This window comes from Sus scrofa, chromosome 12, assembly GCF_054392235.1.
Source record: "Sus scrofa isolate SSC_HxYL_T2T_F1_AM1 chromosome 12, Sscrofa_HxYL_maternal_Yorkshire_Landrace_v2.0, whole genome shotgun sequence".
Lineage (NCBI taxonomy): Eukaryota > Metazoa > Chordata > Mammalia > Artiodactyla > Suidae > Sus > Sus scrofa.
The window spans coordinates 16,323,970-16,350,542 of record NC_139394.1 but is presented as its reverse complement, the minus strand read 5'-3'; the positions used below and the strand labels follow the sequence as shown (position 1 = coordinate 16,350,542).

General features: G+C 47.3%; 1 protein-coding gene and 1 long non-coding RNA gene across 2 annotated transcripts in view; one reads left to right on the top strand and one right to left on the bottom strand.

Annotated features, from left to right (window-relative positions):
• Positions 1–26,573, bottom strand: part of LOC146398066 (uncharacterized) — a 1,038,644-nt gene that overhangs the window by 319,032 nt on the left and 693,039 nt on the right. The window lies entirely within an intron of this gene.
• TLK2 (tousled like kinase 2) overlaps positions 17,389–26,573 on the top strand; it is a 142,628-nt gene continuing 133,443 nt past the window's right edge. Inside the window, exon 1 of the mRNA XM_084984143.1 lies at positions 17,389–17,442. The gene's annotated coding sequence lies outside the window, so the exon portion shown is untranslated. The remainder of the gene's footprint in view (positions 17,443–26,573) is intronic.

Genomic DNA, 26,573 nt, shown 5'->3' with positions numbered 1-26,573 from the left:
AACACTGCAGGATTTACTCTAGGTTTTTTATTTTTCTTTTTTGGCCACACCGATGGCACACAGAAGTTCTCAGGCCAGGGATCAAGCCCAACCACAGCAGTGGCAATGTTGGGTCCCTAACCCCTAGGCCACCAGGGAACTCCTAGTTTTTTTCTTTATCTGTGCGTGTTCTCTTTTCCAACAATATCAGACTCCCATAATCCGCAGCATACTAGGCCAATCCCCTCACAGGTAACTGTTCTTTTGTCACCATAAATGGATGCCTTCTCTGCTCTCTTGGGCTCTGACACCCTCTCCAAGGCGCTGTTTCTGCCATTCCCTCACCAGCCACCCTTCTCACCCTTCCCTGGATTGAGCACCCCACAGAGCCACCACCAGTCCTCTGCCCCTGCACTAACACCTACATTGCTTGGCTTCACCTGATGAGTTTTAAAAAGTGGAAAGGAAGGGGGAAGGAAAAACCCATTTTTTCCATTGTAATAAGTTTATTTAAAACAAAAAGGCTGAGTCAGTGGAATGTATTTCATTTGTCTTTTGAAATGAAGACTAGATATATTAAATGATCCATTAAAGACCTTTGCAGTAGTCCCGCAAGGCTGTGACAGGCTTCACCTTGGAGGTCACGTACAGCCCGGCCAGCTGAGGGGCCATCTCCAATGTGGTTGCCATCCAGTGGGCAATGACAGCATTGATGGGACTCCCTGTGGAGGACGTGATCTGCCACAGTGCTGGCGTCAACACTGCTCGCTGCAGGCTGGTGGTGGCTGATCCTGCGATTGAGGAATTGTCTCCAATTAAGAGTGAAATGGTGAGTTCCCATTGTGGCTCATCAGTAACAAACCAAGTAGTATCCATGAGGACACAGGTTCGATCCCAGGTCTTGCTCAGTGGGTTAAGGATTCAGCGTTGCAATGAGCTGTGGTGCAAGCCAGCAGCAACAGCTCTGATTAGTCCCCTAGCTTGGGAACCTCCATAGGCCACAGGTGCGACCCCTAAAAGACAAAAGACAAAAAAAAAAAAAAGTGAAATGGAAAAACTAAAGATGAGCAAGTACCACTTAGAGAAGTTTTTACATCGGGGTTGGCAAAAGCCAAAGAACATGGAAAAGTGCTAGAAAATTGGTGGGGTTTCTATAAAAATTTCAACTAGTCACCAAGAAGCTTTTATATCATGTGGTCTGCACACTCCAATAAAGATAGCTTTCCTCGTAAGTGAAGAATTATAGTTTGGGAACACTTAAATTAGTACATCTGATCATGGGCTTCCTTTGACATCTCTTAAGGGGTTTTTTTTTGTTACTGTTTTTGTTTTGTTTTTTTACTGTATGACTGCGTTTTTTTTATTTTTTTATTTTTTTTGGTCTTTTTTGCTATTTCTTTGGGCCGCTCCTGCGGCATATGGAGGTTCCCAGGCTAGGGGTCGAATCGGAGCTGCAGCCACTGGCCTACGCCAGAGCCACAGCAACGCGGGATCCGAGCCGCGTCTGCAACCTACACCACAGCTCACGGCAACGCCGAATCGTTAACCCACTGAGCAAGGGCAGGGACCGAACCCGCAACCTCATGGTTACTAGTCGAATTTGTTAACCACTGCGCTATGACGGCAACTCCTGCATTTTTTTTAATATAATGGTTTTTATTTTTTCCATTATAGCTGATTTACAGTGTTCTGTCAATTTTCTACTGTACAGCAAGGTGACCCAGTTACACATACATGTATACATTCTTTTTTCTCACATTATGTTCCATCATCTGAAGTATTTCAAAGCAATAAGGACAATCTTTATTCCATCTTCTCAGCACCTGCCTTGTATTTGGGGCTCAAGTATAAAAGTTGAGCACCCTCCACCACCACCTCCCTTTATCTCTCTGCCACCTGCTAAGCTCTCTTTGACTTTTTGTCTGTCAGGCTAACTTGAACTCTGTAAAGGACTTTGCATAATTTTTCAGCCTTGGAATCACTAATAATGGGCAGCGGAGAACTAAACGTGGTCAAAGTAGATTAAAGAATAACCTCGGTGCCACTAAGAAAAACTGCCCAGACTATCAGTCTGAATCCAAATGGTATCTCTTGATATTCTTAAAGCAAGAAAAGTGCTGTGTTGGCTGGGAAGTAGCTCCACATGTAAAACTGTTCAGGAAATTGTATGGTTTAGATTTGAGTCTAATAGAGAAGTGTTTCTGAAACTGATCTCCCTAGGTGGTGTTAATCTGGCTGAGGAGATCAACAGTGTTTGAAAAACGAGCGACAGTTTAATTTGAGACAGGTGCATTGGAACTGCTGGAGAGCAGCCGTGTCCCTGCAGTCAGGGTGTTATCACTGACACCAGGAGAGCACGGGTTCTTTCACTTCAGAAGTGATCCATCTCCTGATTTTGTGTGCTTCGTCTTGAACCTGACCTCTGCTAATGGTGGGTCAAACCTATGCTTTGAAGTGAGTCCTCTACCTGCCTTCAGGTGAATCCATACTCTCTTGAGCTCTGGCTAGGAAATTAGGGCCTTGGAAACAGTAGGAAAAAGAAAATCTAATGTACTAAGACATCCTACTTTCCTCCAAGGATTCCTATCTTTGATTAAAGATGTTACTTCAGTAATTGTGCTTGGGAGTTCTATCTGTGGCTTAAAAGATGAGCTCAGGACAAACAGCTTCTTTCACTCTGTTCACAAAGGCCTGTTCTTTGGTCTGTGGCTGCAGCTGCTATTTTCAGAGCCGGGCTGCATCGATGCGTTGCACATTTTTATATGCTTCTTAATTTGGCGTGCAGGTTGATTTGGGACCTTAGTTGAGAGGTGGGAGGAGTGTGGGTGGTGAGTTTTGCAACTAAAAGCACTGAAATGGTGTGTTACGGCCACTTTATTCCAATGAATTTCCAGGTTCAAGTTTGGACATTGATTGTCTCTTGACTATAGTCAGTGGAATGCACTACGTGAGCAAGTTATAGGACAAACAGCCACAGTCAGATTCCGTGCTCCACTGGGGGGCCCTGAGACAGTAGCCAGTAGCCTTGACCAAAGCCTCAAACTGCATCTTCACCCTGAGGTAAGCCCCAAATTGTGTTCACTCATTCATTCCCCCTTCCTTTCTCTGAGTTTGGATTTCTCCATTAAAACGTAAAATATTCTAGACAAAAAGACAGATAGATAGATAGATAGATAGATAGATAGATAGATAGATAGATAGATAGATAGATAAAATATTCTAGAGTTCGCTTTGTGGCTCAGCACATTAAAGACCCAATGTTTCTGTGAGGATGCATGTTCAATCCCTGGCCTCATTCACTGGGTTAGGGATCCAGCATTGCTGTGAGCTGTGCCATGAGCTGTGGTGTAGGTCGCAGACGCAGCTCAGGTCTGGTCTTGCCATGACTGTGGAGTAAGCCACAGCTGAAACTCCAGTTTGACCCCTGGCCCAGGAACTTTCATATGCCACAAGTGTGTCCCTAAAAGGGAAAAAGAAAAAAAACGTAAAATATTTTCAGAAGGAGCCATACTTTAAACCTTTATCAGCAATAACATGTTAGGAGTTCCCATCATGGTTCAGTGGTTAGCGAACCCGACTAGCATCCATGAGGACGTGGGTTTGATCCCTGGCTTTGCTCAGTGGGTTAAGGATCTGGCATTGCCATGAGCTGTGGTGCAGGTCGCAGATGTGGCTCAGATCCAGTGTTGCTGTGGCTGAGGTGTAGGCCAGCTCCGATTGGATTCCTAGTCTGGGAACCTCCATATGCCACAGATGCAGCCCTAAAAGACAAAAAGACCCAAAAAAAAAAAGCAATAACATACTAGAGAGACACCTCCAAGAACAGAAACAGGACTGGAGAATGTGCCGCAGGTGAGCCCCCCACGCCCTCCTCAGCCTTGCTTCCCATTACTCAACATGATGGGGTGATTAAGGCTGACACTCACTAAATGATGAATTCCTCAGAGGAACTTTGTATTCTCAGCACTTGGCTGAGTAGCAAGCACCTGGCCCACAATACATGAGGACTGAATGACTAAATAGCTTCTTCCTGCCCGTCCCTCCCCGACCCCATCCCACCCCAATCCCCAGACATGCATGGACACGGGGTTTGTATTCAGCTTCGGAAGACTGTAGTGTACAGGGCTCTGGTTGCAAGTAGCAGCAGCACAATCTGGCTCAGATGAGAAAACAGAAGAAAGAGGACACAGTGTCTCATGGACCCCCAGGCAGAAATGTAGAGGGTCCTCAGAGGAGCCCTGGGAAGTGTGTCCTCCCCAGCACTTCCCAGTCTGTCCAAGGACCTGCCCTGCTTCTTAGTCCACTTGTAGGTTATGGTTAGGTGACCAAAACCCAGCTCCTCAGACTTGGTATCTGCAATATGTGTGTCTCCATGTGAGTGTGTATATGTGTGTGCAGGCACACACACATTTAGGAGAAAGCACTTGCCCAAATGGGTTTACAGACCAATCAGGGTCCTCCAAAAAGCATCCACAGAGCACTGTTTTGTCACATCTGGGCACCACCAATATTCATTTGATTTTTTTTTTTTTTTTTTTTTTTTTTTTTTTTTTTTTTTTTTTTGCCTTTTCTAGTGCTGCATCCACGGCATATGGAGGTTCCCAGGCTAGGGGTCCATTCGGAGCTGTAGCCGCCAGCCTACACCAGAGCCACAGCAACGCTGGATCCGAGCCACGTCTGCAACCTACACCACACCTCACGGCAACACCGGATCGTCGACCCACTGAGCAAGGGCAGGGATCGAACCCTCAACCTCATGGTTCCTAGTCGGATTCGTTAACAACTGCGCCACCACAGGAACTCCTCATTTGATTTTTTAAATTACTTATAAAAGAAATTTTATATCACTGTGATAAGTGTAAAATAAATATCATTTGTCACAAACAAAGGTATTTCTAAAAAATACATACATAAATACAGTGAAAACAAACGAATGTTATAAATTCTACTTGGATCCCATTGCTGGTCAAAGGTTCTGAGCCCCAGGCCTGGAAACACTGCAGTGAACAGAGCAGAATCACAGCTTTCTCAGAGGTCATGTTTGGATGGGCACCTCCAACAATAAACCCATAAAACATGAATCAGGTGGACACGTGCAGGACAAATCAAGCAGGGGAGGGAGGATAGAGAGGTGGCGGGGAGCAGGGGAAGGGGCCCTCATATGGGGTAGGCAGAGCAGGCCTCCCGGAGGAAGTGACATACTTCATAGGATGTCGGGGGACAGCCTTCAAGGCAGAAGGAACAGCCACTGCAGAGACCTCAGTATCATGATAGACTCCAAGGCTCCCTGCCCACAGCGTGGGCAACACTGTATCACAAGTAGAAGCTCATGGGGCCACTGCTCATTCTGGTAATAAATGTATCCTCCCTTAGCACGTTTCAATAAGAGGATTACCCAAGAACACTAAGAACTGAGTAAGAACGATTACTTGTCTCTTTCAGACCCTCAGGTCTAGAAGCTGGAGTCTTCTCAGTTTATTTAGGGACTATTAAAGTTATGGAGCCAGTCCAACTCAGAAGAATCTGGAATATAAACCAGGATTATTGACCTGTGATCTGAGATATAACTGAGAAGTTAAGGGGATCTCCTCAGGAAAGCAAGCTGCTGGAGAAACTGAAAGTCAGAAGTTGATTGTTAAGAATACACCAGAGGGAGTTAAGCTCAGCAATTAACCTGACCAGCATCCAAGTGGAGAAACTGAAAATCAGAAGTTGATTGTTAAGAATATACCAGAGGGAGTTAAGCTCAGCAATTAGCCTGACTAGCATCCATGAGGACTCAGGTTCGATCCCTGGCCTCACTCAGTGGGTTAGGGATCCGGCCTTGCCGTGCTTTGGCATGGTCTTGCAGCAACATCTCCAATTGGACCCCTAGTCCGGGAACATCCATGTGCTGCCAGGGTGGCCCTAAAAAGACCAAAAAAAAAAAAAAAAAAAAAAACCACCAGAGGAGTTCCCATCATGGCTCAGAAGTAACAAACCCCACTAGTATCCATGAGGATGCGGGTTCAATCCTTGGCCCTGCTCAGTGGGTTAAGGATTTGGCGCTGCCATGAGCTGTTGTGTAGGTCATAGATGCTGCTTGGAGCTCCGATTGGACCCCTAGCCTAGGAACGTACATATGCCACGTGTGGCCCTAAAAAGAAAAAAATAAATAAAATAAAACCCATCTGCACCAGTGAGGCAACCACTGAGCAGATCTGTAATAACACTACCTAGTATTTGTTTAGACCTTAATACTCTTTTAAAAAGCTTTTCATATGTTTAATCCTCACAGCACCCCCGTGAAGTATAATTATCCCCTTTTTACAGATGAGGAAATCTGAAGTTCAGGGAGAATAAATGGTTTACCAAGGTCAGACGACTAGTGTTAATTGTAAGGTAATTGGTCTAAGATTAAAAAGAGGTGGTTTGATATAAATGATATTTGGCATAATATAGGGGTTTAAACATTCTTGGCTCCAACCAACTCTGCCTGCCCAGAACACGTCACACCTGCTCAGAGGTAACCCCATAGCCTGTGAGGAGGAGACAGACACCCGCCCCTCCCAACCCCAAACCTCCCGAGGGAAAGAACACGCAACTGTCGGAAATGTAATACAATTATCAAAAGTCCATGAAATCAGCTACACAAATTGTGCTGGTTTTGCAACACTGTACAATTTGCAGCATCTTTATCAAAATAGAAATTTTTAATTCACCGCCTTTACCTTATGTGTGGGGGCCCTGCCTGCGAGGCAAGGCTCAGCCTGGGGCGAAGGGAAGACCCGGATTCTGAGCCTTATGTTCCTGAGGGCTTCTGCCGGGCTGCAGCTGGTGTCATGGGCTGTGTCCTGTCGAGTGGCACTGCACTGAGCACCCAGAGGGCCCACGCCGGGTTCAATGCTCTGCTGTCCCCTTCTTGAAATCCTCAACAGTTTTTAACAGTGGCCCCACAAATTGTGTAGGCAGTTCTGCTGCTTTCTTCTTCCTCCTTTTTCCCTCTTCCTCAGGAAAGAGAGGTTTTTTTTGTTTTGTTTTGTTTTGTTTTGTTTTTTAAAGGGTCACACCAGCAGCACGTAGAAGTTGCCAGGCTAGGAGTCGAATAGGAGCCACAACTGCCGACCTACACTACAGCCACAGCAATGCTGGATCTGAGCTGCATCTGCAACCTATGCCACAACTGTGGCAATGCCAGTTCCTTAACCCACTGAATGAGGCCAAGGATCTAACCCACACCCTCATGGATATTAGTTGGATTCTTAACCCACTGAACCACAACAGGAACTCCAAGAGAGGTCTTCTCTTGACTTCATTGTTATTGTCATTTGACTTATTTTTCCCTTTCTATCTCCTCAATTGGTCCTTAGTGGCTCTGGGTTGGGCCTTCTCACCCAGGGTGGAACCCCCTACCCCCTTAGGCTCTTTCTGCCTTTCCAAGCTCCTCTCCCCCTCTCCCTTCAGTCCAGTGGGACTTCAAGACATGCCAAGCCTGGATCCCTCATGACTCACTGCTCCTGATGAAGGACCTTGTATGCACCCCATGCCACCTTCTCATGGGTGCTGCCTTTTCAGCTCCAAAGAAGCGCAGCCCCTCTGAGACTCCTTTTTGGCCACCACCCTTGACTAGTGTCACCACCACCCCTGACTCCTCTTCGGCCCTCATTCACCCCACATTATGAGGCTGTATCTTCTTTATGACATCTGGAACTATTCTTGTTTGTTTATTGTCTGCCTCCTGCCTTTAGACGATAAGCACCTTGATTTCAAGAGACTTTGTCTACTTTGTTTATAGTTGTATCCTCAGTACCTACAACTGTCTGGCACATTATTGGTAAATATGTATATACTTTGGCCACGCCCACATCATTTTTTTGCCAATAAATATTTACCAGGTAGGTGCATACATAGAATGTCACCCAGGTGCTATGTCCCTAGGAATATCAGGCATCAAAGTGAGGAAGGTCAAATTCTGGCATCCAATCCAGCAAGGAATAGTGGGGCTGGAGATGGAAGCCCAGGCTGGCAGCCCAGGGCCTGGGGACAGATGGTGCCCCTAAATATTTCTCAAGAGCCAGGAAAACATGAGAAAGAGTAGAGAGTGAAAACCAGCAAGAGAGCAAAGCTGCCCAATTCCCTGAGGGAGGAGGCTGGCTCAGGTGGCTTCAAGGTACGTCATGAGTTCTAGGAAAGCCCACAGGCCTGGGCCCCATGCTAACAGGATGAACAAGCTGGTCCACTTTGTGCCACCAACACTAGGATAATTCCCAAATCTATGTCACAAGCTAAGGATCTCACTTGAGCCTCCAACTAGTTTATCTAAGTACCTCCTGAGGCGTTCTCATTGTGGCTCAGCAGAAACGAATCCAACTAGGAACCATGAGGTTGCAGTTTGAGCCCTGGCCTCGCTCAGTGGGTTAAGGATCTGCCATTGCCCTGAGCTGTGGTGTAGGTCTCAGACATAGCTAGGACCCTGTGTTGCTGTGGCTGTGGCATAGGCCAGCAGCTGTAGCTCTGATTCGACCTCTAGCCTGGGAACCTCCATATGCCACAAGTGCAGCCCTAAAAAAAAAGCAAATAAATAAATACCTCCTAAGATAAAAAAGAAGAAAGAAAGAAAGAAATACCTCCTAACATCTTTCTCCCCTAGAAGACCCTGAGCACCACAAACTCAACCTCTCCAAAGCAACTCACAAGAGCACAGACTGGGGTTGAAATCCCGGAACTGTCAATTACACATAAACAATGTTAATAGGAGTTCCCATTGTGGCTCAGAGGTTAACAAACCTGACTAGTAACCATGAGATTGTGGGTTTGATCCCTGGCCTCCCTCAGTGGATTAAAGATTCAGCATTGCCATGAACTGTGGTATAGCTTGGGTCGGGCGCTGCTGTGGCTGTGACGTAGGCCGGCAGCTGTAGCTCCTATTTGATCCCTAGCCTGGGAACCCCCATATGCCACGGAGGTGCAGCCCTAGAAAGCAAAAAGAAAAAGAAAAAAAAAAGATAATTATCCGGCAGAGCCCTAGTGGCCCCTATAACTCAATCCCAACTCTTTGTGGGGGAGTACATTGAAAGCCAACCTCTGTGAGCTATTCTGTATTTACAAGACTAGTTTGCATAAGACATACTTCATCATATGTTGTGTATTTAGCAGTTATATAAATGGTATGTCTCTTGGAAACTTTTGCCTGGAAAGAATAACCATGTGTTATTGAGTGAGTCTTGATAAGATTAGAGCAGGAAGCACTAATCTGCATTTCTTCTCTGAGGTCCCAAAGAGCCGTCAAGAGGAGATAAAACCTTGGAGCTTTCAGTAAGTTTCAGGCTGTTACCCTCAGCCAGGATCAGCTTCTTCATATGGGCACAGGGCACAGTCTTCTTTTCAGTGCAGTGACTTGGGCCTAGGACACTTTTAGGGGCCCTTGAAAATGCTTAACTTTTGACTTATTTTAAAACCAAAAAAAATAGGATAATAATGAATATACATTAATGAAGGTAGCTAGATTATGTTTGGGTTTTTTGTTTGGTTTGGTTTGGGTTTTTTTTTTTTTTTTTTTTTTTTTTTTTTTTTTTTTTTTTGGTCTTTTCTAGGGCAGCACCTATGGCATATGGAGGTTCCCAGGCTAGGGGTCTAATCTGAGCTACAGCTGCCAGCCTACACCACAGCCACAGCAATGCCTGACCCGGGCTGCATCTGCAACCTACACCACAGCTCACGGCAACGCCGGATCCTTAACCCACTGACTGAGGCCAGGGATCGAACCCACAACCTCATGGTTCCTAATCAGATTCGTTAACCACTGCGCCACGACGGGAACTCCAGATTATGTTTGTTTTTATACCAGTTAAGTTTGTTTTAAAAATTTATGAATAGAGCAGAGGACTCATGAAATCAAAAGTGCACAGGGCTGGAGTTCCCACCGTGTTACAGTTGCTTAAAAATCCGATTACAGCAGCTCAGATCTCTGGGGAGGTGCAGGTTTGGTCCCCAGTGCAGCACATTGGGATCTGGCATTGCCACAGCTGCAATGTAGGTCTCAGCTGCCTCTCAGATTCAGTCCCTGGCCAGGGAACTTTCATATGTCATGGGCGCAGCCATAAAATTAGAAAATAAAAATAAAATAAATTTTAAAAAGTGCTCAGGACCTGTGAAAGTCACAATGTGACCAGGTCCCTCAGGTGGCATCACCTCCCAGATGGAGGGGCAGAGCCAAGAGAGGTAGATATGGGTAAACTCCTCACTCTGCCCCCCCCCCCCCGCCCCTGCCCAGCCCATATCTCAGGAAAACATCTGTGGAAAGAATTGTTGTATCAAGTCTTTACATTTCTATATGCATATAGGGCAGACTAACTGGGAGAAGTCTCAGTGAGACGTTGGAAATAGTGGCGTCTGTGGCATCAAGGAAAAAAAAATCCAATCTTTTTACATTTATTCCTATGGAAATGTTTTCTATAAATGGCATTTTCCTAGAGCACAGAAGAGCAGGACTCTTCAGAGAGGAGGTCGCAAAACAGGTAACCCTCAGGCAGGGTTTGGCAGGTGAAGAGTTTTACTAGGTGGATGGAGATGGGATGATGGAATCCAGCCAAAGGAAAGGAATTTCACAAAGACCACAGTACAGGGAAGAGAAGCAAAGAGAATCACAGTTGTTTTGGAAGGATGGTGCATGGAGCTGCTCTCTGAGAGTCTCATGAGAATTAGAAATGTCTTCTAGTCAGTTCCACCCCTGGAGGCTTCAAATGCCATGCTGAGGAATTTGCAGTTTATCTTGCAGGCAGTAGAGGGCCAGTGTAGAAACTGAAAGTAGGAAAACAGAATAACTGCATGGACATTTAAGAAAGTTGCCTCTGGGAGTTCCAGTTGTGGCTTAGTTGTAACAGACCCGACTGGTGTACACGAGGATGCAGGTTCAATCCCTGGCCCTGCTCAGTGTGTTAAAGGATCCAGTGTTGCTGTGAGCTGTGACTGTATGTCACAGACGTGGCTCCGATCTGGCATTGCTGTGGCTATGGCTTATGCTGGCAGCAGCAGCTGCAGCTCCAATTTGACCCCTAGCCTAGGAACCGCCATGTACTGGGGATGCAGCTCTGGAAAAAAAAAAAAGAAGAAAGAAAAGAAAGAAAGTTATCAAGTTACCTCTGGTAGTCTAGCAGTTGAAGGTTTGGTTTTGTCACTGCTGTGGTCTAGGTCATGGCTGTGGCTTGGCTTCAATCCCTGACCCAGAAACTTCCACATGTCATAGGCATGGCCAAAAAGAAAAAAGGAAGAGGAGTTCCCATCGTGGCGCAGTGGTTAACAAACCCGACTAGGAACCATGAGGTTGCAGGTTTGATCCCTGGCCTTGCTCAGTGAGTTAAGCTCCCTGTTGCTGTGAGCTACAGTGTAGGTCACAGACGAGGCTCCGATCCCACGTTACTGTGGCTCTGGTGTGGGCTGGTGGTTGCAGCTCTGATTTGACCCCCAGCCTGGGAACCTCCATGTGCCGCAGGAGCAGCCCTAGAAAGGGCAAAAAAAAAAAAAAGACCAAAAAAGAGAGAAAGAAAGTCACCTCTGGCAACAATTCAGAGAGATAATCACAGGGAATGAAAGTGGGGATGGGGAGGAGGGGGAGGTGGTAGAGAAGCAAGCAAGGAGGTCAGGGAGAAGGTTCCTCTAGTCCTGAGCCTGGATGAACCAATGCTGTAGAAGTGAGGACAGAAAGGCAGGAATGAGGTGCGGCCACATTTAACTGGTACAAATGATGAGATGGGTAATGAGTACATAAGGTGAGGGAGGCAGGGGGTGAGAACAACTGAGAATAACCTTGAAGTTTCTGATTTTATTTTATTTATTTTTTTATTTTTTATTTTTTTATTTTTTAGCTATTTCTTGGGCCGCTCCCGCGGCATATGGAGGTTCCCAGGCTAGGGGTTCAATCGGAGCTGTAGCCACCGGCCTACACCACAGCCACAGCAACGCCTGACCCGAGCTGCATCTGCAACCTACACCACAGCTCACGGCAACGCCAGATCATTAACCCACTGAGCAAGGGCAGGGACGGAACCCGCAACCTCATGGTTCCTAGTCGGATTTGTTAACCACTGCGGCACGACGGGAACTTCTTTTTTTTGTCTTTTTTTTTTTTTTTTTTTTTTTTTTGAAGTTTCTGATTTTAACCATGTGATTCTATTCATGAAAAAAATCACCCGGTGTTGCCGTGAGCTGTGGTGTAGGTTGCAGACACGGCTCGGATCCTGCGTTGCTGTGGCTGTGGCGTAGGCCGGCGGCTACAGCTCTGATTAGACCCCTAGCCTGGGAAACTCCATATGCCGTGGCATCGGCCCAAGAAATGGCAAAAAAAAAAAAAAAAATCAATAGCTGAGGGAATTCCCGCTCTGGTGCAGCCAGTTAAAGACCCAGCATTGCTGAAGGTGTGGCTTGGATTGCATCTCTATCCCTAGCTCAGGAGCTTCCATGTGGATGTGGCCGAAGAAAAGAAAAAGAAAAAAAAAAAAAATCAATTGTTGATCTAAGAAAGAAATGGAACGTTTTATTGTAGCTAACCTCAGGATTATAACCCAAAGACAGTCCTTCAGAAAAGTCTTTTTTTTTTTTTTTTTTTTTGTCTTTTAGGGCCACACCTGGCATATGGAAGTTCCCAGGCTAGGGGTCAAATCGTGGCTGTAGCTGCTGGCCTACACAACAGCTATAGCAATGCCAGACCCGAGCCGCATCTTCGACCTACACCACAGTTCATGGCAACGCTGGATCCTTAACCTACTGAGGGAGGCCAGGATCAAACCTGTGTCCTCATGGATACTAGTCAGATTTGTTTCCACTGAGCCATGATGGGAACTCCATTTTTTTTTGTTTGTTTGTTTTTGTTTTTTAGGTCCTTTAGAAAGGTCGGAGGACTGTTCTGTCCATCACAGGTCAAAGCACAGTACAGGAGTTCCTGTCATGCATAGTACAAATGAGGTATTATTATTATTATTATTATTATTAGCCTTTTAGGGCTGCACTCGTGGCATACGGCTATGGTTCAAATTGGAGCTACAGCTGCCAGCAACAGCCACAGCAACTTAGGATGTTTGTTTGCTTTTTAGGGCCGCATATGCGGCATGTAGACGTTCTCAGGCTAGGGGGGTCAAATCAGAGCTGCAGCTGTCAGAGTACACCACAGCCATAGGAACTCAGGATCCGAACCATGTCTGCCACCTGCACCACAGCTCACGGCAATGCTGGATCCTTAACCCACTGAGAGCAGCCAGGATCAAACCTGAATCTTCATGGATACTAGTTGGGCTCGTTACCACTGAGCCATGACAGGAACTCCAAATGATGTATTATTGGAATTCTCGTCATGGCTCAGTGGTTAACAAATCTGACTAGGGACCATGAGATCGTGGGTTCAATCCCTGGACTTGCTCAATGGGTTAAAGATCCAGCATTGCTTGAGCTGTGGTGTAGGTCGCAGATGAGGCTCGGATCCCATGTTGCTGTGGCTGTGGTGTAGGCTGGTGGCTACATCTCCAATTGGACCCCTAACCTGGGAACCTCCATATGCCTCAGGTGCAGCCCTAGAAAAGACAAAAAAAAAAAAAATGATGTATTATTGACAATTGACACAATCCAGATCTACACAGAGTGAGAAGTGAGTCATGGGTCCTGTGGCCGCTTACAAGAGTAAGAAGGAAGGTTATCTCCTGCGGAGGTCCAATTAGTTCAGTTGCACACCACACACTATAGGGGAGAGAAGAGGCCCAAACAGGCAAAGACAAATTTTCTTTAAATTTTTTTTATCTTGCCTTAAAATATGAATATTATTTCATCAATGCCATAATTAGGTCTTCAATCAAGAGGAGGAAGAGATTTCAGGGTATGGAGAGTAATGAGCCTCCTAGTTTGAACCATCCACGGCCATCATGTGGAGCCATCCAACAGCCACACACAAATTTGGAGAAAAGAATAGCTTTATTGGGAGTTCCCGTCGTGGCGCAGTGGTTAACAAATCCGACTAGGAATCATGAGGTTGCGGGTTTGATCCCTGCCCTTACTCAGTGGGTTAACGATCCAGTGTTGCCATGAACTGTGGTGTAGGTTCCAGACGCGGCTCGGATCCCATGTTGCTGTGGCTCTGGCATAGGCAGGCGGCTACAACTCTGATTCGACCCCTAGCCTGGGAACCTCCATATGCCATGGGAGCGGCCCTAGAAATGGCAAAAAGACAAAAAAAAAAAAAAAAAAAAAAAAAGAATAGCTTTATTGCTTTGCCAGGCAAAGAGGGACACAGCAGACTCATGCCCTCAAAAACTCAGCCACATACAAATTTGTAACTAGGAAACTGTTAGGAGAAGATTTCAGTGGGAATCACCAGCATAAAGGTGGTTGCTGAAGCCACTGCAAAATGAGATCTGAGTGAGACCTGAAACAAAAAAATTGGAGAAGGAATCCAGATCTACACCCTGAAAAGCAGAATATAGGATCCATGCATGGTTCAGGGTGGGAGATTGTCCAGGGAGACCACAGAGGCAGTAGAGGCTAACAATGGTTATCATCAGCTGGTGAAATCCTGGGTTTTTCTCCCTTGTTATTTTCTGTATTTTTTCTCTTTTTCGGCTGCACCCAGGGCATATGGAAGTTTTGGGGCCAGGGATCAAGTGCAGCTGTGGCCTACACCACAGGATCCATAACCCACTGGACGGGGGCTGGGGATGGAACTGGAGTTGCCACAGAGATAAGGCCTGATCCTTAACCCACTGTGCCACAGCAGGAACTCCTTTGCTTTCTCTATTTATAAGCTTTTTTATCAGTACCTATACATTCCTTTTCTTGGCTCAAACCATGGAGCCATAGGAGTGGGATGGGGGCAAGGATCAGATCCCAGCTGTAGTTTCAACGTATGCTGCAGCTGTGGCAATTCTTGCTGGATCCTTTAACCCACTGTGCCAGGTGTAGGACGGAACCTGGTCCTGGTGCTGCAGTGGCGCTGCTGATCCCATTGCACCACAGCAGGAACTTACCACAAACAACTTTTTATTAGAAAAATAAAAGGAGTAATTGGGGCGTTCCCGTCCTGTCTCAGTAGTTAAGGAACCTGACTGGCACCCATGAGGACACGGGTTCGATCCCTGGCCTCGCTCAGTGGGTTAAGGATCTGGCGTTGCCCCGAGCTGTGGTGTAGGTCGCAGATGCGGCTGGCATCCCGCGTTGCTGTGGCTGTGGCATAGGCTGGCAGCTACAGCTCTGATTGGACCCCTAGCCTGGGAACCTCCATATGCTGAGGGTACAGCCCAAAAAAGACGGAAAGACAAAAAAAAAAAAAAAAAAAAAAAAAAGTAATTCCCAATAGGCTAGGCGGTGCTGAGAGACCAAGCAGAGACTTAGAGACGTTGTCCGCCTCTTCCCCAAACACCGCTCCTCTTCCCCAACCCTTCAACCCCAGACAGAGCCAGAGTGGCTCAGCCATGTTTCTGCCCAGTGACCTGTTCTCTGCCACAGATGATTGGACAGGGGTGTGCATGTGACACCGGCTAAGCCAATCAGAGCCCTCCCCAGGAGGTTGCCTCGAGGGGGTGGCGTGAGCTTAGGGGTGTGCCGTGAAGAGGGCAACCTTGAGACCCAGGGCAAGGTCATAGCAACAGAGGCAGAGCCAGTCCAAACGAAAGCCCTGAGGTCGGAAAGCCTTGGCATTCAAGGAGCTAAAGGGCGGCCAGGGTATGATTACCAGAGGGAATGGGGGAGGAGGTTGGAGAGAAGCGGGGCTAGACCACCGAGGGCTTAACCCTTCAGAGTTGGGAGCTTTTCTTACTCCAAAGGGAAGTTATTGGAGGGTTTTAGGACAGGGAGTGGCCCGACCTGAATTACAATTTTAACAGATTAGAGCTGTTGGAAAATGGGCTGTAGGGTGTGGTGAGGGTTAGGAGACGTTCTCTCTCGGAGGCTTCCATGCAATGCCGGCCGCTAATGGTGGACCTGACCTCGGAGGTCAGGCGGCAGGAAAGGTGGAGGGGGCGAGGGTCCCCAGTGGTTAAGGGGCTGGTGAGGGAAAGGTGGAACGAGGGTGATTCAGAGATGGGAAAAAGGGGAAGACGTCAAGACTTGAATTTGGACACGTTTAGTTTTGAGTATTTGTGTGTGTGTGTGTGTGTGTGTGTGTGTGTGTGTGTGTGTTTTTAGAGCCTAACCCATGGCATAAGGAAGTTCCCAGGATAGGGGTAGACTCCGAGCTGTAGCTGCCAGCCTATGCGACAGCCACAGCAATGCCAGATATGAGCCTCGTCTTCGACCTACACCACAGCTCTCTCCAAGGCAGGATCCTTAACCCTCTGAGGGAGGCCGGGGATTGAACCTGTATCTTCATGGGTACTAGTTGGGTTCGTTTCCACTGAGCCATAATGGGAACTCGGAAGCTTGAGGTGTTGATGGCACGTCACAGGGGAGATGCTGAGAAAAAAGCAGGAGTGGTACATTAGTCTGGAATCAGGGGGACAATCAGGACTGAACAGCCTTGGATGCTGGAAACATGGGTGGCATCAGATTGCAGCTGGTATTAAAGTCACTGCCTAGATGAGACCACCTGGGTCTAGATGAGACCAGCTGGGTCCTAGTACAGCCAGGTTCGGAGGACTTGGAGGGGGGAGCTGAAGGTAAGGTGACCCAGAAACTCAGTGGAGACTGCTCTGGGTGAGTCCCTGCTGAGGCCAGCAAATGATCTTTTAGATGTGGTAATGAAATCACCCTGACCTTGGATGCTCTGGGTGGAGTAGTGGGTCTGGAAGTTAAATTGAGATGGGTATCTTCCTTGACTGAAATCTGGATTAAAAAAATAGCTCTGGGGAGTTCCTGTCCTGGCAGAGCGGAAACGAATGAATCTGACTAGGAACCATGAGGTTGCAGGTTTGATCCCTGGCCTCACTCAGTGGGTTAAGGATCTGATGTTGCTGTGAGCTGTGGTGAAGGTCACAGACGTGGCTCGGATCCTGCATTGCTGTGACTGTGGCATAGGCTGGCAGCTGTAGCTCTGATTTGAGCTCTAGCCTGGGAACCTCCGTATAGTGCGGGTGTGGCCCTAAAAAGCAAAAAACAAAAAAAGCTCTGGAGGACATTTTGGAGACACATGGGGAAATCTGAAAATAGACGTTACATTAGATTATTATATTTAATTTCAGCATTCAATTTCCTAGGTGTGATAATGGTCTGTGGTTATGTAAGAAAGAAGCCTGGTTTTTAATGTTTTTATGTAGTAATACTATTTATTGAGTATTTAGGGATGAAGGAGCAGGATGCCTGAAACTTTTCAGGAATTTCAACAATAACAACACACTGTATATATATATATATATAATCTGTATATAAATTATATGTATTATATATGTCATCATATATAGGTGTGTTATCTATTAGAGACAGCATATGTGGCAAAATGCTAATTGGAAGATCTGGGCAGGACTTCCCCTGTGGCTCACAACATAACTATTCGGCATTGCTTCTGCGGTGGCTGTGGCCTGACCCCTAGCTCGGGAACTTCCATATGCTGCAGGTGTGGCCACTTGTTAAAAAAAAAAAAAAAAAGAAAATCTGGGCAGAGGGTATTTTAATACTTTTTCAACTTGTCTGTGAGTTTACATTTTTCCTTAAAAAGTGGGGAGTGGGGGGATGAGAGTGAAGGGCAGGTGAAGAGAAAGTGGAAACAGAGTTTTCAAGGAGAGAAGGCAGAGTACCTGGAGGGGAGTGTGAAATGAAGGGAAATTTTCATGCAGAAAACTTAAAAATGAGAGAGGTGTGTAGGTTGACAGGAATGTTCCCTGTGGAAAGGGGGACATTGATGATGTGAGCAAATGGGATGAGAGGTGCAGGGCAAAGTCCTTGGGAAGGCTGGTGGTTGCCCTGAGCTTGGGGTTCTGTGCTGGACCGTGGGGTCACTGGTGGGGGCATCCCTGTGTGATGACCTTTTCTTCACCAAGTAGGATCTGAGACTCTGGGCTGACAGGAATCAGGAGGGCAAGTGGTTGTTTCAGGCAGATTGGGGCGCAGAGCCAAGAAAAAACTGGCAAAGCCGTTGTTTTGTGTTCAAGATCTGAATGGAGATTATTCATTGGTTTAGGAAGGAACCAGCAGAGAGATTTAAGTCCTTACTCCTCTGCTACTCGGTTTTTCTATCTGTAACATTGAGGGGATTGAACTGGGGACTCTCAAAGGACCCTGCACACCTCTGTTTACTCAGGGTCCCTTGTGACACCTGATGGGGAGCTTTTACTGAATAGCACATCTGGGTGGTTTAAGGATTAAAGATGGCTAGCAAAAATTGGACACTTGCCTAAGAGGTTTCTAATTGAGGATAAAAACCAAGAGATGCAGAGAGACATTTGAAAGGAAGACTGCTTAAGGCTTCAGGGCACCCTTGGGGGAGCAAGGGGGTGGCCTAGAGGTCGCTGGAGCTCTGAGATGCCTTGACGACGACGTTTTGGGTAAACGCAGTACGAGTCCCTTTGAGAGTAAATTGTGCTGTCTCCTGGCTCTTGCTGAGGCTGGCATCGCACAGCGTGAAATGAAACAGCACATTAATGTGATTAACACTGAATAAACCTCTGTGTGTGAGCAAATATAGCATGAAGTGGGTTCAGGAATTTTTAAATTTCTATTATTAAAGACAGCCTACAGGGCTGCAGTGACATCTGATAACAAGCCAGAGGCTGCTACCAGAATCTACTATTCCCATAGTCCTCTCCCTTGGCAAAGAGTGTTTGCAGGCTCCTGTGCATGCTCTTTCCTGAAACTCCCAGACCAATTATCACCACTACCCCCATTTTATGGATGAAGAAGCTAAGAGCTTTGTGAACAGTAGGTTTCTAAGACCATTGAAGGCAAAGACCACAGATAGCATCATCGGCTGCCTAGTGGCTGGCAGAGCATCAGGGGAGGGGAAGTAGCTTCTCAGCTCTGAGAGCTGGCCCAGTGGGCCCTGGGCACTGTGCTAGGCCCTCCGCGTCTGCAGTGCTTGCTGAGCATCAGGCTCAGTGCTGAGAGCCTTCTACAGATGTTCTCACTTAGTTTTGATGACACCCCTTGGCAGATGGTATTATTAACCCCAAGAGGAAGCTGAGGACCCACAGTTTAAATAACTTGCCAAAGGTCACCCAGCAGAATAAGGAACTCAGGCTCAGTTTTGTCTGAATAGGGTCCAGCTCAGTGTTGTGTGCTCTTGGCTGCTGAGCTGGATGCTGTTTTCTAGGAGGGCACAGTGTGGACTTTGGGAATTCTTGCAGCCACTGTGCTCAAAAGCACAGGTAATAGGGCGTCACCAATGTCAGTAACTATTGACTGAGGGGCTAACCGTCTGAACGGATGAATGAGTAGAGATGTGAATTCCTGCCTTGTGGGGTCTCTCTCTTCAAATTGAAGATTTCCCCAAAGCTTGTGAATGCTCAATCTAATTAAGGCAAAAAGGCATCAGAGAATTGCTGGGCTTTTCCTTTATTAACTGTCAAGTCCAATCTGTAGGCTGTTTACGTGCCAAGGTCAGAGATCAGTCTTTAGCTGCTCTCCTTTCATTCTTCTGGCAAAGCCCCGGAACATAAAGTTTATTGATGCAAAACTGATTGGCAGGCAGGGGTAACGAGGTGGCGGGGACAGGGAATATCCGAAGGAGTTCTAAGCCACTCTGGTCAGTCCTGCCCCTTCCTTCGCTGCGCTAACTTCATGTGCTCCAGGTGACTGGGTCATGGCCCGTAGCTTTCCACTCCACAGTCTAGATGAGCAGCTGATGTCTGGACTTTGGGCAGTGTTCACAGAGCCCGTGGAGGTAAAAAGGGGAAGAATTCCATTCTCCTTGTTTTGTCTGTTAGGAAAGGAGAGAGTGAGGCACGGGATAGGTATGGATGGTCTTGAAAATTCACAGATCAAAGGAATTCCTGGGTAAGCTACTGTTGGAGAGGCCTGGGAGCTGGGAAAGGGACGGTGTTTACTACAGTTGGAATTTGCGACCAGCCCAGGACAGAGTGGCTCCCTGTCTCTGGTGATGTGGTGAGCCCTGGCCGGGGCCTCCTCTGTTCCCACCAGCAAGGAGAGGCTGCACTTGCGGCATATGGAAGTTCCTGGACTAGGGGTCAAATCAGAGCTATAGCTGCCGCATACGCCACAGCCAGATCCGAGCCTCGTCTGTGACCTACACCACAGGGCATGGCAACGCCGGATCCTTAGCCCACTGAGCAAGGCCAGGGATCAAACCTGTGTCCTCATGGATATAAGTTTGGGTTCTGAACCCATTGAGCCATAACAGGAACTCCTGAAATATTCATTTTTAATTAGGACCAAATTGAATTATGCCTGATCTGAGAAAAAGCCCTGAATGCAGGTCATTCCTTATCTCTGTAAATCAGAAAAAGTAGTTTTCCACAACAGTCAGATATCTGGGTTTAACCTCCCATACTCACACATCTCAAAATACAGTAATCCATGTGAAGCAAAAAAATACAAAATTAAACAAACCAAACCCCCAAACCTCATTTTATTTCCTTAGAAAACAGTCTAGGTTCAAGGTCTAGTCTGAGCAGGGAATGTCTCCTTTCCTGATCTGTTTCTGGACAGCCAGGGGGGCAAAGTCCCTTTTTCTCTTCTCCATGGCAGGGCTGGGCCCGGGTTGCACAGAGCTCCAGAGAGAAATGTCCACCAAGGAGCAGGGCCGGGCCCAGGGTTCCAGTAGCTGTGACCTCACCTGAGTTCAGGCATCGAAATATGAGCAGTTGCTAGGGTTGGTCAGGCACTGGCAAGATGATTATGAAAGGATCCCAGAGGAGTTCCCATCGTGGCTCAGTGGAAACGAATCTGACTAGCATCCAGTAGCATGCAGGTTCGATCCCTGGCCTCGCTCAGTGAGTTAAGGATCCAGCATTGCCGTGAGCTGTGGTGTAGGTTGCAGATGCAGCTCGGATCCTGTGTGGCTGTGGCTGTGGCTGTGGTGTAGGCCAGCAGCTACAGCTCCAATTGGACTCCTAGCTGGGAACCTCCATATGTCACAGGTATGGCCCTAAAAAGACCAAAAAGGAATAAAAGGATCCCAGAGACCCACACACAAACCACTAACCATGATACAAACAGTAAATGCTATACATGCACTAGGCATATGCACTGAGAAAGAAGGGAGAAGGGAAGCTTCAGTGGTTCTCAAAGTGGCTCTCAGACCTGCAGCAGCCAGAAGTAGTTAGAAATGCAAATACAGGCCCTAGCTCTGACCCACAGAGTCAAAACGATGGGGGTGGGGCCAAGCAATTGGTATTGGAAGACGCTCCCCAGGAGATTCTGGTGTGAGCTAAAATTTGAGAATCATGCTTGGGCTGTCAAACTACTCTGCCTGTTTTTGCAAATAAAGTTTAACTGGCCATAGTCATTCACTTACATATCATCTGTGGCTATCTTCCTGCCATGCTGGCAAGTCCAGACGTTAACAGAGACAATATGGAGTAGAAAACCTAAATTCTTTTTTTTTTTGGCCATGTTCGAGGCATATTCCTGGGCCAGGAATCAACCTCTATACACAGTAGCAAGCCAGGCTGCTGCAGTGACAATGCCAGATCCTTAACCTGCTGCATCACAAGGAAACTCCCTAAAATGTTTACGGTCTGGCCTTTGGGGTTAAAAATTGCTGCTGCACAGAGTGGGGGTGGGAAGACCTTGAAGGCCCCTTCTGTGGCCCGTGCTGCCAGAGCCTCCGACAGCCATGCTTCAGTCAGCTTGGTGCTGGGTCCCAGCGCTAGTTTGGAGACTTCCTGGAAACGCCAGTCAGTCAACTTTAAGTGTGGGGGGAAAAATATGTATGTGTGTGTGTGTATAAAAGCACAATTAGAAAAGTAGGTTTTGGAGTTCCTGTTGTGGCTCAGTGGCTAATGAATCCGACTAGGAACCATGAGGTTGCAGGTTCGATCCCTGGCCTTGCTCAGTGGGTTAAGGATCCAGCGTTGCTGTGAGCTGTGATGTAGCTTGCAGACAGGGCTGGGATCCTGCAGTGAAGGCCGGCAGCTACAGCTCCAATTTGACCCCTAGCCTGGGAACCTCCATTTCTGGAGCAGCCCAAGAAATGGCAAAAAAAAAAAAAAAGTTTGTTTGTTTGTTTGTTTTTTTTTTTTAAATCAAGCGCGCACAGTTCCCACCATGGTGAAGTGGGTGAAGATTCCAACTGTAGCAGCTTGGATTGCTGTGGAGGTGCAGGTTCGATCCCTGGCCCGGTGCATGGGTTAAAGGATCCAGCAATGCACAGCTGCAGTGCAGTTCACAACTGTGGTTGGGATTTAGTCCCTGGCCTGAGGTGTGGCCATTAAAAAAAAAAAAAAAAAAAAATCAAATGAGCAAGAGAAGTCATAATTTCAGGAAGCCCCTAGTTAGTGTTTCCCTATTGAGCTAAGTGCTGTGATGTTACCCCACCTTCTAAGATGGGCATTGGATGAGGAAGGTGAGGCTAGGAACATGAGGTAACCAGCTCAAGTTCAGAGCCCAGCAGAGTAGAGCTTGGCCTGGACCCTGGATAATGTTGCTCATGTCAGGCTCTGTCTCACACCCATGACTTGAATTTCCCAGTTATAAGGCAGGTGCTCCCTCGGCCAACGAGTCACCTCCCAGGAACCCGTTAACATGCACAATCTTCATACTTTTTCCAGTGAATGAGATGAGTCACCAGGGGCTGGAGAACCCAACCCAGGCCTATATCCTGGGGGTGTCCGGTCCTGTGGGGAGCACAGCAAGGGGAGGGCAGGAGATGCATGGCCCATAAGGGCGCAGGACCAACTCTCACCTGCTCTAATGGAGCAGCGCAGGTGAGACCATGCAAAAGCTGAATCAGAGCCAGGTGTGATACTAGCCTCTGGGCAGTGTGGCCACCAAAAGCCTCCCAGCACTGTCCCTCCCCCTCACACTAACCCACAGGGCCGCAGGTCCTTCTGTCCTGCTCCTGGGCTGTCAGTGTGAGATAGGCATAAGGGGTGCCCCAGGAAAGAGGGACTTAGTAATTTAGGCAAGTCCTGTGTCTGTGGGAGGAGAAAAGGACCTATCAGCATATTTCCTGCTCTGACGCAGGAGTGGTCAATGGGACGCCAAGCCCGTAATCAGATTGGAGAACCTGTTACTGTGTGATGTCCTTGCAACACTGATGCTGGTGATGAAAGAACAAGAGTAAAAAATCACCCTGCTGTCCTTTAAGAAACCTGGGGGCTGAAACACCACTGTGTAGGTGGCTAAAAAGGTGACCAAGAAAGTCCACCCCACCCCCACCCCCGCACACTCACTATTTGGGCTTCCAAATATTTTGTTAGAATAGGAAGACAAAAAAGTAACAAACCAAAGAACTTGCTATGTGAGGCAAAAGTTAAAACCTCTAAAGAGTGAGTTCCTGTCATGGTTCAGCGGTAACGGACCCGATTAGTAACGAACTTGACTACTGTCCATGAGGACACGGGTTTGATCCCTGGCCTCAGCCAGTGGGTTAAGGATCTGGCGTTGCTGTGGCTGTGGTGTAGGCTGGCAGCTGCAACTCTGATTCGACCCCTAGCATGGGAACTTATATATGCTGCGATTTTGGCCCTTAAAAAAAAAGACAAAAGAGGAATCTGAAGAAAGCAAGGATTTTTGAGAAGACTAGAAATAAAGTTTTCTCTCATCAAACAAATCAATTCCATTTAACTATTTTAAACAAGCATCATTGGAGTATCCTCTGCATTAGATACAACACTAATCTTTCTGAATCTCTTACCTCATCCCATCCTCCAATCCCCCATTCCTGGGGGAGGCAGGGAGGGATACTTGCCCGAGCCTCATGGAGCATGTGTGGCAGAGCTGCATTTGGAACCCAGGACTTGTGACTCTGTGTCTTATATTCCTTTCACAGCGTCACATTTACTTGGGAACTGAATCTGGACAGAGCATAGGGAGACCAGGGTAACACAAGAGTCTGGATGGCTTCACATTGAGATAGTATTTTTTATCAGTACTATCAGCAGTTCTGCTCCAGATGGAACCACACTCCCATTGATAACGGATGCTGGGCCGCCCGATGAATAGGCAGTGTAGGCTGCAGATAGTGTGCAGAGCCAGCTGTACTGTCACCCTCTTTCCCTGTTGCAATTATTGTTTTAGGGAAAAACTTGAAAGAATAATTTCATTGTATTTACATGACACTTTTTTTTTTTTCAAATTTCAGAAGACTGTTAACTGACTTAATCCTTAAACTTGGGAGGAGAACAGGTGTTCCCGGTTTTATAGAGGAGGAAATTGAAGCAACTTTTCATCATTTTAAGTAATTAGTTGCTTATGCTAATAAATATTAAAGCAGAGTCTCAAATCTTGAAGCCTCGCCAAGATACCTCCAAAACCAAAGAACAAAACTTGGTGACGGGTGAGATCAATCACCTACAAAGCAGCAGCTCTGACCAAAAACGGGTGACCCGGATTTCTGAGAAAACGTGAGGCTTCAGGAGAGGGGAGTCTAAAAAAGTGGGGTGTTGGTGTAATTCCGTGAGAGGCACAGATCCAATGTCCTGTCCCTTCAGAAGACAGGGCATTATTGGGAGTTCCCTTCATGGCTCAGCAGAAACGAATCTGACTAGCATCCATGAGGACACAACACAGGTTCAATTCCTGGTCTCCATCAGTGGGTTAAGGATCCGGTGTTGCCATGAGCTGTGATGTAGGCAGGCAGCTGTAGCTCCCATTCGACTCCTAGCCTGGGAGGCTCCATAGGCCTTGGGTGGGGCCCTAAAAAGACATTAAAAAAAAAAAAAAAAAAAAAAAGACAGGGCACTATTTTGAGGAATTGGAAACAGCAGCAGAGTGAAGCTGCGCACAGTGGTGCCGTTAAGGTTGTCTCTGTTCTCCGTGCTCATGAGGAGTCTTCTGGTTGTGGTTCACCTCCCCGAGTAGCTCTCCTGTGAGGAGAGTCCACTGGGCACATGTTGTCGCCTGGCAGTCACATTTCCCTTTTAAAATGTACGACTTGGCATCCAGAGTCGTGTACCTGTCTCAGGGTTTGGATGATGGTCTTCCTGAATTGGATTAACTCTGGGACAGGGAGACCTGAACACCTGAGAACCAGCTCCCGGGTGATGGTGAATTTGGTAAGTCTTACATAAGCGACTAACCAACTCACTGCCCACGTCTAAACCTTCACAGAAAGCGGAAACCAACCGCCAGTTAGGAAAGTTGTGGAAGACTCTAAATACGGAGTAATGAAGCAAGAACCTGGAATGATGGAGTTCCTGTTGTGGCTCAGTGGTTAACGAATCCAACTGGGAACCATGAGATTGCGGGTTCGATCCCTGGCCTTGCTCAGTGGGTTAAGGATCCGGCGTTGCCGTGAGCTGTGGTGTAGGTTGCAGATGCAGCTCGGGTCAGGCGTTGCTGTGGCTGTGGTGTAGGTCGGCGGCTACACCTCCTATTCGACCCCTAGCCTGGGAACCTCCATATGCCTCAGGAGTGGCCCAAGAAAATAGCAAAAAAGAACCTGGAATGAAATGATGAAAAGTTAGTGTTAACTGAACCAAACCAAAGGAGCAGGTGGAATGTGGAGTCGGCCAGGAGGGGCAGAATTGAGTACTCAGTGCCCATGACCCAGCCTGAACCCAGCGGAGCAGCAGGCAGAGGACACTAGTCCTGGAGCCAGACCACCTCTCAGAGAATTCCCCTCCGGCTGCCCATGAGCCGTGAAGCTGGGACCGGATTTTACACCTCCCTCCCTCGGCTTCCTCCTCCTCATCTGTACGGTAGGCCTCCCTCAAGGTTGAAAGGATTAAATGTGGTAATGAACATGCTCTTTCTTAGTCCAATGCCTGCCCCATAAACGCTCAATAAGTGCTTTCGTTATAATCCCTACCCTTTGGGATTAGGCATTAAACACAGGCTCAAGACATGGAAACTCATTGCAATATAAAGCACCCTGTTAGGCTGAAACCTTAGTGGGATTGTGGTTTACCTGTGTGCTCTGTGTGGCAGCGGGCTTCTCTCTCACAAAAGAAAATGACGCAGGAGTTCCTGTCGTGGCGCAGTGGTTAATGAATCCGACTAGGAACCATGAGGTTGCAGGTTCGGTCCCTGCCTTTGCTCAGTGGGTTAAGGATGTGGTGTTGCCGTGAGCTGTGGTGTAGGTTGCACACATGGCTCGGATCCCGCGTTGCTGTGGCTCTGGCATAGGCCGGTGGCTGCAGCTCCGATTCAACCCCTAGCCTGGGAACCTCCATATGCCGCAGGAGCGGCCCAAGAAATAGCAAAAAAAGACAAAAAAAAAAAAAAAAAAAAGATGCAAAGCCCAGAAGGTCCCAGAAAGACAAGGGAGCTTTGCCTGACAAGTTGTGCTGCAAACACACCAGTTTTGGCCCCGGTCCATTTTCGCTCTCTGTTCTCTCTGCCTGGAAGGCTCTTCCCTCAGACAGTGACAAAGTTTGCACCTTCATTTCATTTAGGCACCTGCTCACATGTCGAATTGTCAGAGAAGAGCCGTCCCTGACCTCCCTCCCTCTCTAAAGTAGCACCCCTGACACTGGCCCTAGCACTCTGTCCTCATACCTTGCTTTCTGCCTCTCCACGGCACTCATCATCTCTGATGTGAAATTATGTGTTTCTTGTCCATTTCTCTCACTGGCATGCACATGAGA